The 12,634-nt window shown below is 41.9% G+C and overlaps 1 pseudogene; it reads right to left on the reverse strand.

Annotated features, from left to right (window-relative positions):
* Positions 1-847: 847 nt before the first annotated feature.
* On the reverse strand, positions 848-10,053 carry LOC103634284 (nicotinate-nucleotide pyrophosphorylase [carboxylating], chloroplastic-like; annotated as a pseudogene).
* Between the last annotated feature and the right edge of the window lie 2,581 nt (positions 10,054-12,634).

A 12,634-nucleotide genomic window follows, 5' to 3' on the forward strand; every position in this document is an offset into this window, starting at 1 on the left:
TAGAGTTTCAATGTGGATCTATTAGGTTTGTACACATAGCGCCTCATAGTTTTCTCGAAATTTTTTCAATTTTTTATCGCAGCCTGTACATATGATATCATGACACGTGGACAAGTTTCAAGATTTTCTGACTTTGTTTATGTTTTATACAAGTTTTAAACATGTTGATGACAAGTTCACGACCATGTTTAGTGAGCATGTTGCTCGAAGTTTTTGGTCCGCTCCTGGAATCGGTCGTAACTTATGCTAAGTAACATGAATATCATTTTTTCATGCACGGTTTTCCAAGTTTCGAGTGACCTGCAGTTCAAATCTAAATTTTCCGAAGAAATTCAAATAAACGAACTAAATCTACTAACGATTGAAACTCTGTTAAAATTGTCCACAAATGATACATGTAGGTCTACATAGTGTAGGAACATACCACAAAAAGTTTGGGAGACAAAATAAAAGAAATAAAAATATACTTTGCCGAGTGTCTAGGGATGGCACTCGGCAAAGAGTTCTTTGCCGAGCGTCAACTGGGCGACACTCGGCAAAGAAGAATCTTTGCCGAGTGCCAACCGTTGGCGCTCGGCAAAGACTGACGGCCGTCAGCTTTGGGACGGCCGCTGACGGCCCTTTGCCGAGAGCCCCATTTGCCGAGTGTTTGACACTCGGCAAACATGGATTTGCCGAGTGTGGACCTGTACCGAGTGTCCTACGCTCGGTAAAGACGCTCGTTACCGAGAGCCGAGCTTTGCCGAGTGCGGCTCTCGGCAAAGCCGTCTTTGCCGAGTGCCCGAGAAAAGGCACTCGGCAAAGCGGTCGGCACTCGGCAAAGGCTCGGATTCCGGTTGTGATATGTGGGCAACGCTTGTACAACGTAACGCGGTGGAGTCAAGCACGATTTGTACGTCTTCCAACCTGAAGAGCGAGCTCGGTGTCGATCTTGAGAGAGATGTCGAGCGCCTTCAGAGAATGCGTTAATGCTCCACTGGAACAAATCAAACAAGCCGTTGAACTAACTGTAATAATGATTCCAGCAGGGGGGGTTGTAGTTGTGCATCAATTTGTTTGAAATATACATCAGAGACCTAAACACCAGACAGGCTCTGTCCCATTAAATACAAGCTTAAATCAGTTGGAGGTCCGAAATAGTACCTTGAAATATAGGTGACTCCCGATTCTCCAATTTTCTTTACTGTATCAACTGTCACATTTCCAGACGCCTGAAGAAAACAAATGTATTATTCTCTGCGTTCAAAATTATAAACCGTTCCAACTTTCTTCGGGAGTCAAAATATCTCAGGTTTGACGAAAACTATAAGCCTTATTTTAGAGGAATTGGAATTCACTCACTAAAGTAACTTATTTAGTTTGGAATTTGATATTCCACCACTTTCCAAAGTTCAGATATAAACCTATCTCAAATTCATGGGGTTGGAGATGGGAAATGATTTTATACAGTAGTAGAATTTGTTTCTACTCTGTAACTTATATGACACTCTTCGTCTCACTCCTCTATAGTAAAAATATAACACATAAATATCTTCAACATCTTCCTAATAATAATATACAAATATATTTTATATAAAACCGAATTAGCTTAATTGATATATGCCTAAATTATTATTATTAGAATGGAATTCAATTCCAATGATCCAAACAGGGCGTAAAGAGAATTGCAAAGATTTATGACATCAAAATAGATATACTATGAAAATATAATTGATAATCTGACATCATAAATATTATTATTTTATCATATCAATTTGGTCAACCTTGAGATATTTTGACTCTCCAAGAAAGTTGGAATAAATTTAATTTGGGATGAAGGGAGTACTACTACTACCCTCCTAAGAAAATGTTACTACCTACCGTACAGCGCCCAAATCTTCCAATAACAGAGGGAACAAGTCACTTTCAACACTACATCATATAAGAACTGTAAGCCTTGCAAAGTTGAATCTGCATACCTCAGTCTCAAATCTATCATTTATCAACTGAACAGCATCTTTAAGCATTGAAACATCTACATCTCCATTTGCAAGAGGAACAACCATATTGTCCAACATTATACGGGTTAATGAAGTTTTGTTCTCAGCAGCGTACTTCAACAAATCTTCCATTTCTTCAATTGTCCTTGTCTCGACCTAATTTATTAAAAAAGGGCTTATGTCAAGATTTCTGATTTTCTTTCTTTTCCTATGGGAATATGTGGGACATATGGTCGAATAAAACATGAAAGAAACCAAACCAGTTTAAACAAAGAAGGTGAACCACAGAGATATCAATACCTAGACACATAGGTTTGTCCTTGTCAACATGCGCGTCAGTAAAGAAGTACCTACCTCGACAGGAATTGAGTTTTTCCTTCTGTAGGAATTGATCAACAGATCTCATTGCATTTGCAATGCCACCAGCAACAGAAATATGATTATCTTTTATCATAGCCATATCAAATAAACCAAGCCTGTGGTTCTTTCCACCACCAATCAGTACCTACGTGAGACCAAGGGCAGGCAAAATTGCAATACGAGGACTAAGAAAGCATCCAGAAGAGATGAACAATAACAACATAAAAAAATGTATGCTTACTGCCCACTTATCAATGCGACGTAAACCAGGGGCGGTTTTCCTTGTCTCCAATATACATGCTGGACGGGCAGCATCGGATATAGCCTGCACAGAACAGTAGCAGAGGCTTTACTGACATATCAAACGATAATGATGTGATCTACTAAAAGGATAGGAGGATTGTGAAATATAAAATCTGAAGTGCTAGCATTTGACAGCTAATGTGGCAATATAAAGCAACAATATCAGGTGTAAGTTCCAAGGCAACAAAAATCCTTTATGGCTGGAAGTATTCAAATGGATGGAAATTGATTATTATTCATGTGCTGGACATAGCAATAAAAGAATCGAGGAGCGCCTAGTGACTTTCATAGACAAGGCCCTAGGACTATGAGTATAAGACAAACAAGGAGAAACGTTCAATTTCATCCAAGAAACAGCTTAACCATGTAAATAAGAGCAGAAATAACCTTTGTTAGGGTCGCAATGCCACACATCCGCTGCATGAAATTAGCACAACCCTTTCAGCAATGATGATGCTCCGGCACACCCTTAATACAAAGACTAGGTGCATGCCCGTGCGTTGCTACGGAGTCAACATATAATAGTAAGATACATTGAAATGCAGAAGCATTATGATAAAATACATTGATATGCAAAAACACTAATTGTTATTCTACACTTTTGTTGGCATCACTAAGAGTAGATGTTTACATACACACTAAGAGTGGATGTTTACATACATTAAAAGATATAGTTAGGTATGTAAACATCCACTATTAGTGATGCCAACAGAAGTGCATAATAACAATTAGTATTTTGTATATAAATATTTTTTATCATATTGATTTCATAATAATGCACTGTCATATACATATACCTAGTAGATGGAATAATAGATGGAATAAGGATGGAAGAATCAATAAAAACCAATTAATGTTTTGTATATCAATGTATTTTATCATATTGATTTCGTGATAACGCACCGACATATACCTAGTAGATGGAATAAGGATGGAAGAATCAATAAAACATTGAACACAATTCACGGGTACAAACTTAACTCATTCCACACAAGTCATTAAAATAGTATGAGCTTTCTTTCAGTTGCCACACTGAATAAATTTATTTCCTGAAACTTACATGACAGAAACATAGAATGACCAGCAGAAGCTATCATATTTGTTGTTGCAATAGTGGATTGAGGTTGCACTGCTCCTGTGGAGACTGCATAGGTTGTTGAAGGTGTAGGAATTGCTGCTTCAGATAACCACCAGACTGGAAGGAAGCAGCGACAACAACCACTGCTTGATACTGAATTATTGATTGAGAGCAGGATATATCTAGTTTTGCTAACATGGATCATGGTCATTGCTAAGGATGGATGGAGTCTCTGTTGTCCTTAGGATCCTATACCAGGTGGCTAGAAGTTCAAAGAATGAAAGATCCCTTCAATAGTAACTCCTCTCAGCCACATCAAACAATTACAATAAATAAAGACATAATAATGAGTATTGTCCATATAAACAATTCGATTTAGATAGAGTATATTCTCATTCTCGGATGGAGTGGGTAGGAGCAGTGCAGCAACAACACAAGTGATACTGAAGGAAGATGCCTTAATAAAAGTTGACTGGATCCGTCCTGATGTCTTAATATCTCAAATTTAACAACAAGTTACTCAGATAGTGTTAGTTCTATGAAAATAGAAAAATTAAATGTGAAACATGCACCTGTCAATTATCAGTATAGCTAGTAAGTCTATCAGATATTGTGTCAACGCCATTAAGCTTCAGAATAGTATATTTATTCCTTCCATGTTAAAGAGGAATGTTGCTTCAGCATATTAATGGATTATGCAGTAAGGTATTCATCATAGTAAGTTCTAAATATTTCACAAGAAGCATGTATGTTGACAACCTTAAGGTGAACACGACATTATTGCAAGTTAATTTGTTGTCATGGTACACGAATGAATGAACCAGAATCACAAATGCTATTGGGGACAACACAAGAGCTTGGTGATGATGCAACAGAGTCTTAAACAAATAATTGAAAAAAAATGCAACAAACATGCAAATGGATATTTGAGAGCAACTTTATTTGTTGAAATGAGTTTTTTTCCAAATTTATTTGCTCCTTAAAGCTGGGCACAACTTTAGCAGCCAAAGCAAGCAAAAAAGGTAGACCTGGTGCTAGAGGATCCTACACGAATGAGGTCTAGGGAAGTAAAAAAACCAAGGCAAGCCATCCTCCCACACATGCGGAGAGGCTGCTTCGAATACTCAACCTGCACGAGGCATGTCCTTCTCAACTAAAGCAAGCAAGCAAGGAATTTTTTATGGTGTGACATGCTATCTAGTCACCAACCTCTGATCAAGGTCTGGTTAATGGACATCAGGGGCCATATAAAACTACAGATTGTCTCTAACACAGGATAGAAGCTATGCATGTGAACTTCCCCTAGCATGCAGTTGTATCAGTAACAAAATGCCTTTCTGGGGTGTAAAAATCATATTAAAGTTGAAAAATACTTAGGTTAAATTTCAATAGAGCATATGCAAAAGTGTTCACATGTACCTTCAGTAATAAGAAGAATTGACACATGAGTGGCATCAAATGCCCTAGAGAATCCAACTCTCTGCTTGCAAACAAATGATAGATACAAGTGATAAAGGAATTCAATATATAATGTGGGGTCTAAAAAGTAATGATCCCAAGTTGCCCAGACAAGTTTAGCAATTATTCCCAAGTTGAGATCATCATAATAAGTCCTAACACAAATGGGCATCTATAATACCCAGGCATGCTTGAACTGGATAATTCTATAATCCATATAGGAAACCAACAATATGTCGGTACCTGAAAGATCGTAGCAGCATAGTACAGTTGACCACTAACCTACATATACAAATAAGCCAGGATAAGTTGAAAACCATTAATATTTATTTTAGAGAAAAGAACGATATGTTACTGAAAGCACAAGAACATATTATAATTTAAAGATAGAAGAGATCACCAGGTGAAAGAAGACCAAACCACATCCAACTAACATTCTGCTCTTCTCATCGAAGCTAGCTTGCTTCTCTTGATCAATATACAACAACAACGGACAGATCAAGCCATGTTTTTATGGATAATTCTATCACATATTTCATCTCTATATAGCGAAAGAAGAGCAGAATACACTCAAGTTAGATTTAATTATCCAAATAATTTGTATGCATGCATATGTAGGGATACATATGCATGAAAAAGACATATTATATAAAAATATGTGAAATCGTTCAAACATAAGGGCCATGTGCTCATGCTCATGTGGTATTTACAGACCACAAAACAAAGGGTAATCTAAATGCAAAAGAAAAAAGAATGAACAGATGCATTTTGAAAGAAAGTTGTTGATCCTGGCAGCTCTCAGGTGTGTTAATCTGTCATTTACTACCAATCTGAAAAAAAGAAGTAAATGAGTTACACCAAAAACAAATAAATAGTTGGCACTTACGATAGGTACATAGTGATCCTGGTATCTCCAAAGGGCAAGCATAAAATGTAGTTGGTTTATACAAGAAAATAGGTCTATCTCCAAGTAAATTAGTTTACAATACAAAATTATGAAGTCATGCAAAATGCAGAAAACAAACAAATAAAAACCGATGCCCCACCGCATGGATATAGCTCAATGAAATCAGAAGTCAATTTCTTGTTAGGTCCTCAGGGACCCAACCCACCATATGGGCGTGATCTCTAGTAGCTTGAACTTTTCTTTTTTAAAAAAAAGGAAACACTTTGCAGCTTGTCGGTGCATCCAGGATTCTAGAACCATGTGAACTCTGAATAAGCAATGGATGGTTGGTTCAATGCTGAAAGGCATGGCGCATAAGCAATGGATGGTTGGTTGAATGCTGAAAGGCATGGCACTGACATTTTCTGAGGTGGCTCATTCAACACAACGCATTGGGGAGATGAACTGAGGTCATAATGGGCTAATGCAGTGTCATATACTTGCTTAGTGACAGATTAGTTGCTATATGCATGGTCAAAAGACTCATGATAGCAGCAGCGATCTTGGTCATCTTCCCTGTGTCCTGTCAAAAGATTACATCAGCAGAAGACAGTGATTGAAAAAAGAAGCATTAAATATAGAGCATCCTTGGCATTTAATTAATCACACAATTACGGAGATATTGATACTTAATGCAATTTAGAAATCAAAAGATAAATCAACTGGAATTTTTCTTAACCAATCAATGAAAAATGTACCACGCTAAATCAAACTAAATAGCATTGCCCCATTGCTTGACCTATATGACAGATTGATACAGACAAATAAAAAAGAGATGAGCGCGTTTGACTTATGATAGAGAGAACAAACCTCAGGAGCAAGAGTAGCTGTCGTAGGAGCTGATGACGCAGGCATATTTACGCCAACAACATTACCAGGGAATCTGCAACAAGCGACATGTGTTAATCGACGACACTTATAAATTTGCAAACGGTTAAATAAATCAACCAACTGCACCTACAAATTTGCAATCAGTGAAATAAATCAAATATTGAGGCTACAGCCGCAGAGACAGCCTCGTACCACCAGGCAGCATTAGGAAACTCAGTGCTAGATTTCGACAGCACCGCGAGAAAGACCTTAATATCATCCTTAGTAATCGCAACACTGCGCAGGCAGCAGCACAAGAACTATAAGGAAACACAACCTGATCGACATCACTGTGGTTGTAGTTTAGCCTCGCCCATCTCGCCACACCTGTCGTACATGCTGGCGAGAGAGATGGACATGAACACATTGTTGCAGAGACCGCCTAGCCTCCCAAAACGACCAAGGCGATCGTGATGGCAAACGTGAACTCGTCAATGACCCTGGCCCACGCCCGGGCAAACGTTGCCAGGGAGAAGGTCGAGAGGAAGCGGACGCCAAATCAACCTCCGAGCCGTCGGCCGCCTCGATCAAATCCTCAGACGAGGTCCCCATAGTTGGACAGCCTGTGGCCTTCGGAGAGACTTCATCAGAGATCCTCTCGAAGCCGGATAAGGTGATAGCATGGAGGAGGCGATGGTGACCTCGGCCTACAGCGCAACGAGGGAGCACCCGGTGAGGGGTCGGCTATGGCTCGCGCTGAGGAGGGGGCGACTGCGGAGGGAGGAGTGAGAGCTAGCGCTAGGGTTGCTCGCGTGGGTTTGACGATCGGGAGGGGGCGGGGAGATACGGACGGTGATCTCGTCTCCTCTTGTGGGGCGCCGGGGAGTTCTCCCCCAACAGCCGATCTGCGCACCGGGCTGGGGGCGCAAAGAGCTTCTTCACCAACGACATCCTCGTGGGACAAGGATCTGGCCGCCAGGGGGGATGACGGGGATGACGGGGTTGTGGGCTGCCAGATTATCGTCGACCTAGGGCGATGTCGGGGCGATGACGACAATTTGGAGGTCGCGCGCTGTCGACACTGTCGAGGCCACACGGCGAAGGGAAGGAGTCGTGGTAGGAAGCCCTCGACCATGGCAGGATTTGGGCGCCGCGAGGAGAGGTCTCGCGCTGTCGAGGGCTCGATTTGGGGGCCGCGAACATCTGATCTGGAGAAATTAACTACTCTATATGCCACTGCTAACATGAATTAGTAAAATTACCACTCCCCACGTTCCCCGCCTGCTTCCTCCAGGCCCCAGCCAGATCCGCGCGCCCGCGGGGAAGAGGGCCTCCTCTCCTCCTCCTCCCTTGGCTCGCGCTATGGTCGAGGAGGCGGAGGCCGGTGCCGGTAGGCGGGGAGGTAGGTAGCAGCTTGCGGTTGCGGGAGGGAAGCTGCGCGCGCTAGGCTGCCATGGCGGTGGAGAAGACGCTGCTCGGCGCGAGTGCGGGGAGGACCGTGCTGGTCACGGGCGGGGCGGGCTACATCGGTAGCGCCGGGCGTCGGGGATCGCGAGCGGGACTGGGTAGCGCCGGGCGGGGGCTGCGCCGTGGATGGCGAGTAGGACTGGGGTGGGGGGCGAAAATCCTGGCGTTCGCGGGCGGGCGGGGTAGAGAGGCGGGGGCAGTCTACACTCCTCTCTTAATAGTTAGTAGAGATAGGAGGGAAATGGTTTCACTTAAAACTTAAAAGCATTAACAATTTCTAATTTTAAGTAGGCTGACTACAATTTACATGCATTTTATTCCAAACTGCAATCCTTTATGGACATAATTTCCATCACTTTCAAACCATTCAACCTGCAAATTCGGTCAACAAAGTGCACTTGGTATAGTTAACACTGCCTGTAATATCTAGAGAACCAGATCTTTTCCAAAACTCAAAAGGCAGAAAAGATGCAAAGTAGATACCTTCAAAGATGGGGCAACCTGGTTAAATATCATATCTGCTAGGCTTATTCCAGCAGTGACACCATCTGCTTTAGCAATAAATGTGGCTGTGGCTTCCACATCAGAAGGTATGGTGGCTAAACAGGATACATCCCCTGAAGATGTTGACAAACAGACCAGATGTACTTATATTAAAAAATTGGAAATAGTTTCACGTAAAAATTTGAAAACATAGCAAGCTGCATAGCAATTTGAGGAATGACCTAAGTGGACAGACTAGTGGTATTGATCTTTTAGTTACGATATCCATCGTCTAAAGTCTCAGGAGGAGGAAACTGAGTGGTTAAAAAATAAGAATTAAAAACCTCATGGGTTTGAATTAAAAATAGAACCCCACAATTAGAGCTTGTAGGACTGGCCAATGTGGACCATGGAGACATGATATAAATTGACTATCCACAGCTCATTAACCATTCTCTTCATTCTGCCTTCATGTATAGTTTTTCTACAGTACACGAAGTAATCAAGAATAAACCTGAACTGTGCATCCCGTCCATAACAAATAGGACAAGAATCACAGCTGACAGCTCACATGACCAATGGCATCCTACTGAAGTGTGCTGATTATTCAATGTGATAGTGCAGTAATGCTAATGTGTACAGTAATAAAAGGTTTAAAAACACAGATTGCATTCGTGTTTTCTTTTCCTACTTGCAATCAGTTGTGTCCTAAAGTGACTGGACAGCATCATTTCAAGATATGAAAAACTATCTTGCCTAGTACTCCTTCCTTCCTAAGAACCAAGCTCTGCCAAACACTGCGCTCATTGACAATGGGATGACCACACAGCGGCACAGGATCAATTTTTTGGAATAAGCGCCAGCAGTACTATATATCTGGTCGGTGATTGTCACGACATCCACGAGCGCAACTGCGATCGCAGCACCAGAATGTTTGACACTCCACCACACCATGGAACACCGTAGTGCTAGAGAGCAGTGGCAAACAGCTAGGTAGTGCCGCAGTGCTCTTGTCATGTGGATTCCGAATCGCAAAAGAACGCCCGCGTGACGCACTACGTAGCTAGCTGCGTACCTCGGTCGCCAGCGTCCTCTGCGAGGGCGAGGCGGCCTGGGGGCCACCGGGCAGCCGCAGGAGGCGGGGCGCGAGCCGCTGGTGCCGCAACCATTCCCTCTAAATTTTCCCCCCTAAATGTTACTATGCAGCCACGTCAGCAAGATTTCATCCCCTATATTCACTCGTCCTGCAACCGTTCCCCCTAAAGTTTCCCCTATATATCCCTCTACTCATTAAGGGCCCGTTTGGCACAGCTCTAGCTCCTGATTCTAAGCGAGGATCTGGAGGAGTCGTGCCAAACGGGTATTTTTTAAAACTGATTCTCGTGTGGAGCCGAAAGATCGGGAGCCGTTTTTGTGAAGAAAGGTGGGATCTAAAAAAACATGCTCCACCCTCCCTTAAAACAGCTCCTCAACCAACCAAATATGGACCTCCCCTTAAATTTTGATCGAAATTACCCGCAATTGCCATTGGACAAAAACATAACGAGCCAATTTATGGATTAAACATTTGAGACCATTTTATGCACTACTATGATAGGAATATTTTATATGTTATTGTTTCATAATTTTTTTCCGTATATGCATCCTACTTATTAGTTTGTAACAAAGTTGAACTGCAAAGGGTAAAACAGACAATCGCCACAGACCACCAACTTTCAGAAGACAAGAATCAGTTTACTTGCCAAACGGTTTTAAAAATGATTTTGATTCTCTAGGAGAATCAGGAGGATCAACTCCTCACGAGGATCAGGATCTGGAGCTAAAGAAGCAGGAGCTGGAGCTTTGCCAAACGGGCCCTAAATATACATTTTCATATAACTAACTTAACCAACTTCAATTTTGTTTTCATTTTATTTATTTGCACACGTCCGACATGTTGCGCTTGTATTCAAAATAATAGAATTATTAATAATAATATGTTTCAATTAAATGTCACATAAAATATATAACAAAATTGTAGTTTACAGTAAATTCGTAATTGCATAATTTTGTGAAAACTTATGCTCCGTCATAAGTATTGGAATATATTCGTATGCAAGATATGAAACCACGCGTACGGTCAAAGCAAATTCGACTTGTCGTGCGCGGCAAGCCGCACTTGTCTTGCAACGAAAGCCACGTTTGGCTTTCGACGGAAGGCACTTGCTTCCCCCTGAAGCCGCATTCCTCTCCCCTATAAATATGGAATCCATCTCTTCACATATGCACCAACAAAGTTGAGTAGTTCAACTATTTAGCCATTTCACGGTATGTCTCACAGGCATAGGGATCACGATTCTGATTCGAGTGATAGTGAGGACAAAACACTTATGCTTGTCAATCTTCTTGCCCTCAACATAGAGGCCAGACGCCATCACCGACGACGGTCCCGTTTGCCTCGCCGCGTCATTCAAAGGGATCATTTTGCTGGAGAAAATCTTATCCACCATCACTACTTCGCCCTGAACCCAGTGTATCCACCCCACGTCTTTCGTAGAAGGTACCCCACTACTTGTTATTCGAATAGGGTTTGATATTTGCATTTTATTTACTAATATTCTATGTTCATAAATTAGGTTCCGCATGAGTAGGCCTCTCTTTCTCCGAATCTTGCAAGGACTTCAACAACAGGATTCGTACTTTACACAACGGGTTGACGCAACTGGTATGCCAGGTCTAGGTCCCCTCCAAAAAGTATGTGCGGCAATGCGGGTACTTGCATATGGGTTACCTTCTGATGCAGTAGACGAGTACATTCAAATTGGCGAGTCCACAGCTAGGGAATGCCTTCAGCATTTTTGTCGAGGAATCATTGCATACTTTAGTGGGTGGTATCTACGAACTCCTAATGAAGCGGACATAACACGCATCATGCACCATAGCGAATCAAGGGGTTTCCCAGGGATGTTGGGTTCTATAGATTGCATGCATTGGGAGTGGCGGAACTGTCCTACCGCATGGCGTGGTCAGTTTTGTGGCAGAAATGGTCGAGCGTCCATGATACTAGAAGCTGTAGCAACGTATGATCTTTGGATTTGGCATGCTTTTTTGGCATGCCAGGGACAAACAACGACGTGAACGTGCTCCACCGATCACCAGTTTTCGACCCCATGACATCCAGTCGAATGCCACATGTCCATTATACAATTAATGGTAATGCATATAACTTCGGTTATTACCTAGCTGATGGTATTTACCCCAACTGGCCAACTTTTGTAAAAGCTATCAGGCACCCATATGAGCAAAAGAAAGTCTATTTCACACAAATGCAGGAAAGTTGTCGAAAGGATATTGAGCGTGCATTTGGAGTTCTTCAAGCAAGGTGGGCGGTGCTGCGAGGTCCAGCGTATGGTTGGGATCGTAATCGTTTAACTGAAATAATCACAGCTTGCATCATCATGCACAACATGATTGTTGAAGACGAAGGGGCGTTTGCTGCTAATATCGATTTTGGAGATAACAGTTCAACCATTGAACCATCGCAACTAATTGCTGAAGGAAGGGCGGAATGGGTCATAAACCACTTGGATCTTCGTCGCCAAGAAAGATCGTGCTCCCTCCAAAATGATCTTGTCGAGCATTTGTGGGCATGGCGTGGAAGCATGTAAACTTCATAATTTGTTGCTACTTTATTTTCAAGTTCATTGAACTATGTTTAATTTGCATTGTAATGTCTAACCTATCGGTTATGAAATAAAGTTTATGATCATT

Source organism: Zea mays, chromosome 7 (assembly GCF_902167145.1).
Source record: "Zea mays cultivar B73 chromosome 7, Zm-B73-REFERENCE-NAM-5.0, whole genome shotgun sequence".
Lineage (NCBI taxonomy): Eukaryota > Viridiplantae > Streptophyta > Magnoliopsida > Poales > Poaceae > Zea > Zea mays.